The sequence below is a fragment of the Triticum aestivum genome, chromosome 2D, assembly GCF_018294505.1.
Source record: "Triticum aestivum cultivar Chinese Spring chromosome 2D, IWGSC CS RefSeq v2.1, whole genome shotgun sequence".
Taxonomy (NCBI): Eukaryota; Viridiplantae; Streptophyta; class Magnoliopsida; order Poales; family Poaceae; genus Triticum; species Triticum aestivum.
In genome coordinates, this window is record NC_057799.1 from 36619953 (window position 1) to 36626299 (window position 6347).

The window sequence follows — 6347 nt, forward strand, 5'->3', positions numbered from 1 at the left end:
ATTTAGTGCACAAAGAAACATGAACATTTGTTGCAAATTCAAAAAATATTCCACCTTTCCAAATTTTTGAAAAATGTTCGTGTTTTGGAAAATTTATTCATAAGTTCAAAAAATGTTCGTGTTTTGGAAAATTTATTCATAAGTTCAAAAAATGTTCGTGTTTTGGAAAATTTATTCATAAGTTCAAAAAAATTCTATTATTTAGAAAATGTTTGAATCTTTTTGGAAATTGTTCATAATTTCAGAAAATGTAGTCGTTTTTAATTTTGTTCCTTTTTCATTTTTTTTGGAAATCCTCAAAAATGTTCTCGTGTTGAATTTTTTTTCAATTTTTAAAATTCGTGTTTCAATATATATGTACCTTTTAAAAAAGAAAATCACATTCAAAATTTCAACAAAGTTTAAATCTGTGCTGCTTATAGTTCATATTGAACGGGCTGCCATTTGAGTAATAAAAGAGTTTATTCGCAAAATAAAAAGAGACGTAGATACACTGGAGTTACAGTGGCTAGCGACCATGTTCAGCAGCAGGAGGTACTCTATTCGAGCCTTCATTGGGACCTTTAGTTTTTGGAATTTTTGGGAATGTTCAAGTTTTTGCCGCTGTCGTATGTTACTTCATGTGTTGCGCTGCACATCCAGCACAAGATCTATCCTGTCGCAGCGGCTAGCACAACACGCAAATGACTACAGAGTCGGGGGTTCGACGCAGATGTAGTGCTCTCAGTTTTTCGCGTTTTTTCAGCTCACGGACGCCAAATGGGCCGGCCCAGGCGAGCCACCCCCTGTGCAAAATGTCAGCTCTTTGACGCAAAGAGCGTCACATAGGAGCTCCCGGATCTGTGGAGGAATATTTTTACCAATGAGTTTGAGTGGGCTGTTTCTTGTAACTAGAGTCTGTTGAATCTGTAGTAAGCAGCATGTGTTATGGCCCGTCAGTGGCCATTCTGTAGTAAGCAACACATCTTAGGCCCGTGAATGGCATGGGTGGTGTTGACATCACTAAATGGGCCTTAATTACTTTGGGGCGTTAGTGTTGAATTTCAACTACTAAAACTCGACCGTTTTACCGAAATTATCATCAACAATGGGTATCCCTGCCGTCATTACCGACGGCATTTCTTGCTCGTCATTGGCAACAGAATAGTGATTCATGCATAACGCTGTATATTTTCTCTATTATTACAAAAAAAAGGCGAATACATTTTATCAGATATTCTATGAATGGAGGGAGTAACCTATGTTTGGATTTTTTTTTGTTGAGAAATGGATTCCCCGATTTTATTGACATAAATAAAAGTCTACAGTAGCACCTGCGACCTATCAGACAAGAACTTGGCAGCGACAACAAAAGTAGCTCCTGACCCGCAGCAAACTAGAAAGAGAAAGAGGGACATGGAGTATCTGCTTCCGGGTGCATATGCACCCGGATAAACAGTAAAATGTGAAAACATATTAAGATGAATATGCTTTTTTTTACAAGACAAATATAGGAATGTTCTACTCCTGTGCAAAATTTGCTGAAGAAATAACATTCCATGTACTCGGAACAGAAAAAACGAAATCTGTACTATGAAAAAGGTCTTTTCTGAAGCATATTGGGCCTTGTTTTTCTTACTGAGAAAGTTCTATGACTGTGATGTCCTGATGGAAATTTATACGTAGAAAGAACACTCAAGAATGTTTGCCTACAAAAGATCGTATTCTTTTGATTTTTTTGCATGTTTTAGAATTTACAGTTTGCCCAGCGGGACACTTTAAGAAAGAGGCACTACAAACACAACCAACCAATAGAGAAGGATCACAATAGCACCTTCAGAAAACAGCGTAAAACACACTACAAAGCACGCAGAGTCGGAACTGAAACAGACCAGACCCCCTCCCCTCCCCCCGCGTCGCCCCCGCGTGCGACCGAGGGGGGGGGGGGGCGCACTAGCCCCGCCAGTCCAAACTCCTCCCTCCCTTCTCCCCACCTCGCCGCCGTCGGATCCCGTTGACGGACAAAGCCCTGCCGGCGTGGGTGGCGGCGAGGCTTCCTCTCTCCCCCGCGCAGTAGTGGATGGCGCGGGCCGGCATTGTCGAGTTGGGGAGCTGCGCTGCGTGGGGCGTGGCGGCGGCGAGCTCGCTGGCGTGGAGGGCCACGTCGGAGATGGTGGGGTGTGCCGGGCGTGGCGGCACTGGTTCGGGGCAGGCGAGGCCTCCGGCAGCTCGGCCGCGTCAGGTGGCGCGGGGAGATGGCGGCGGCTTGGTTGGGGCGCCGCACGTGGTGTTTGCTAGGGTGGCGCTCCCTTGTGTGCTCCAGTGTGGAGTTGCTGGTGAACCCCTACCCCGTGCTTGGCATGGAAGCGATGGGGCGGGGCTGCCTCTAATCTGGCGGCGTTGTGTTGTTGGCTTCCTGGTGGTTGCCTGCCCGGCAGCTCCGACGCTTGGAGCTCGCCAGGTGGCGCGGGTTGGGCAGTGGCCTAGTGTGGCTGCTACTCCAGTCGTGGGCGGCTCCACGACAGCTTGGCAGGTCGGCTGCAGCGGTGACTCCTCCATAGATGGCTTGTGTCGGCTTTTGATCCCTCTCCTCGTCACCCAGGCACTACTTTCGTCGAAGGGTTGGCCCTCTTTCAGCTACAATCCATCGCCCGCCTCGCGCTCGGTGCTGCAGGACCGAGCTCGTTTCGCGCCCGGCTGTAGGACCGACCTCGTCTCGCGCCCGGTGCAGCAGGACGGGTCGATGGAGGCCAGTTTTGGATGGCCTATTGGGTCTCGGCGCTGGGGCTAACTAGGGGTGCGAAATGCGGGGCCTTTCCGCTTATCTCTTTGGTTGGGGCCGGGTAGCGGCGGGTCTCGAGTGAGTATCTCAAGTCCTCCTCTGGTAATTTCCCTTCGTTTCTACAATTAAGGATGGCAATTTTACCCACGAGTATGGTTACCCGCGGGTACTGTACCCACATGGGCAGGGTATGGGCACACTTATATACCCATGGGTAGTACCCATACCCTACCCGTTAAGTCATGGGTAGGGTACGGGTATAGCGTTGTACCCGCGGGTATACTCATACCCTCCCCGTTTGTGAACTAATGTTAAGTTGTCGTCAATTAGTCATTAATTTGTCATGTGACTCATCTATTCCTCTTGACTTAAGAATATGTTATGATTTCTAAATTTTTGATAGTGGTCATTTACTCATCTACCTGTTATTGAGCTGAGATAATTAATTTTCTTTGTCAAATGTGCTATCAAAGAGCGCAAAAATTGTGAACAACTTGTGTACTATTTATTCTACCCGCTGGGTACCCAATGGGTACGGGTACCCGTCGGGTATGGGTAAAGTTTCATACCCATGGATACGGGTATAGGTAAATTTTGTACTCACTAACTATACAGATATGGATATGGTATTGCTATACCCTGCTCATACCCTACCTATTGCCATCCTTATCTACAACTAGTAAGCTTGTGCGTTGCACGTCTCGATCAATACTCTTTTCAGTGATATACACCTATTACAAATCACATGAATTTAAAGATCAAGCAAAATACTCATGAAACTTTAAAATATACGACTCGCTATGATCATGTCAGTTGGTTTACAATGAGAAGTAGTGCCCAGAGGATTAGGTCCATGGAGCACATATGGTCCAATAATGCTCGCGAAACAAACTACAAGCAGAAAATAAACGTAATTTGAATGAATAAAAAAATGGTAAATGATATACAACCACAAATAAAGGGAGCATACATATGGAGAAAATGGAACATAATTTAGTGGACAATAATGCCCCACCATGTTATGACATTTTTAGAGTAACTTCGAACTTGCTTGTTAGATATCATCTATTCCAAGTCAATAATGCTTAAAATACATTGAAAAGGGGATGTAAAAGCCAAGCAATACAATTTGCTATTGCTCTACTAAAAAAATCAATTGTGCAACACTATCTTGTCTCCATTGAAATATCTTCACCAAGATTATGTTATCTGCTTCCTCTTCATCCAGATTCATACTGAATTTAAATTGCTCATTTGTTGACACTCAACATAGGAGATCAATAATACCCTGATAGTAAATCAATAAAGAGAAAAGCCACTTCACAAGCATGTCTCATATTGCCGTATATAATAGGAAAGGGGGTGTAAAAACCAAGCAATACACTTTTGCTATTGCTCTACTAAAAAATATCAATTGTGCAACACTATCTTGTCTCCATTGAAATATCTTCACCAAGATTATGTTATCTGCCTGCTCTTCATCCAGATTCATACTGAATTTAAATTGCTCATTTGTCGACACTCAACACAGGAGATCAATAATACCTTGCAATAAAACACTAAAGAGAAAAGCCACTTCACAAGCATGTCTTATATTGCCATATATAATAGTACTTACTGCCCATGTAAGAATGACAACAACAAAAAACAACCAGGATTCTATTCATTATATGACATGGTACCATACTTTCCAAGGTAATTCATTAGCTAATGAGCTGAAACTATAGATAGTGATTGAAATAAGATGTGCCCAGTACAGCAACCCAAGTACCCATGTAGCAATATTGACAACCAACAAAAAAATGGTTACTAAAACCTGACAAATAAGGTAAATGTTCTTCAAGAATATTTAAATCACATACCGGCACCATTCCATTGAAGTAACTTTGGTCAACATCAATTTCCAAGTATATAACGCTCCAAGCCTAAAGAAAAAAGAAACGCATATGGACATACTTGAATGATGGGTGCACGATAGTTGGTTAAATAAGTCAACCATTTCCGCCCAATAAAAAAATCATGACAATCTGCACTTATACAAATTAGACATAGAAGAAACACACCTGATTTGTTTTCCTCATATGAAACTGGGGCCCATCAAAGAAATATAATAGTTCTATCTAGTTTTCCATAGTTACTTTGTATAGCTATTGTTTTTGGCACATGGCAACCTTGATGAGTGAAAGTGAAGAAACATTTTTATATGTCTGATACAGTAGAAAATATAACTTGAGGTTATGTGCATTTCTTGACTCTCCTATATGTGCTATAAATCTTCATTGTCCCCCACTATGTCTCAAAAGTAGAAGCAGCCTCGAGTAAATGTCAACCTTCATTTGTTGTTACAAACAAAATAGAGACATAGCTCAAATATATTAAGTTAAATACCAATGTAAGAGACATCGCCCAGACTACAATGCATAATAAAGAGCTTGTCATCAAAGATAAGCATGTGATGGAAGCAGCAAAAAAATTATATTGATGATCCTTCACCTTTTAAATTGCCTTACTCATACATTGCATCAGGAGTCCCGTGCAAGAACTCAACGAATTCAGACTTAGCTTTCAGATTAGTATAACGAAGGAAGTCATCCAGAACCTCGACTTGTAATTAATCAGCACCCGCCACATTGTATCATTTATTGAAGAAATGGAATGTGCCTCTAGGGGCACACTGGATACCAGGTGCCCATTAGTTTTGATCTGAACAGGAAGTATCGTTGGGTTGCATAAGATTACAGAAAGTAATTAAGGTAAAACCTTTATTGTACTTTCTGAATCCTTTATACTCACATCTCCTGAAAGGATACTACCCAACGACGATTGAGTTGCAGTCCCATTTACATTTTGAGGATGACACCGTTGGATGAAAGAGAAATATAAAGATTATTTTGTTTCCTTACTGAAATTGATGAGAACTGTAAAGTTGAAATTGCAAGCGGTCTCAGCTATACAGCCACATAATACTGCAAAACTTCGCTATCATAACAGTAAGAAGAACAGAAGTGTGGTGTGCATGTGAAAAGCGGACGACTGATCCACGGAGGATGTGGCTGGCGGCGGTTTACACCCACGCTCATCCATAGAAATCAGAGATGACACCAGCAATAATCGGGTCATGGAGTCCACTGATACTATGCAAAATCATAGAGTGCGTACGTCAATGAGTCTGTTAGCCGCGTATTGCTGTCTGCGTGCAGCAAACAAATAATTTAACTGAAAATGTGATTAGGCCGAAACACAATTTACGCTCTCTAAAATTTTCGAGGGAAGAAATCACCTGAGATTTGGGGACAAAAGAAATTTTCAACATAGACAAGTTAAATTAGACCTAGAAACTAAAAAAACACTTGCATCATCTCAAGAACAGGGGATGGAGAAGTGAGAGCGAGAGTGCTGCACAGGACGCACAGAGGACGATCACCTCACCTCGCCTCGCCTCGCGTCGGCAATGTTCTGAGAGGAGTCTGGTTGAGCCACTCCACGCCAGTCCAATCGATGAAGTCGACCAGATCCACCTGTCAGCGCGGCACCGATGCGGAGGCGACGGCCGCAGTAGGGGTGGCCGTGGTAGTAGAACATCGAC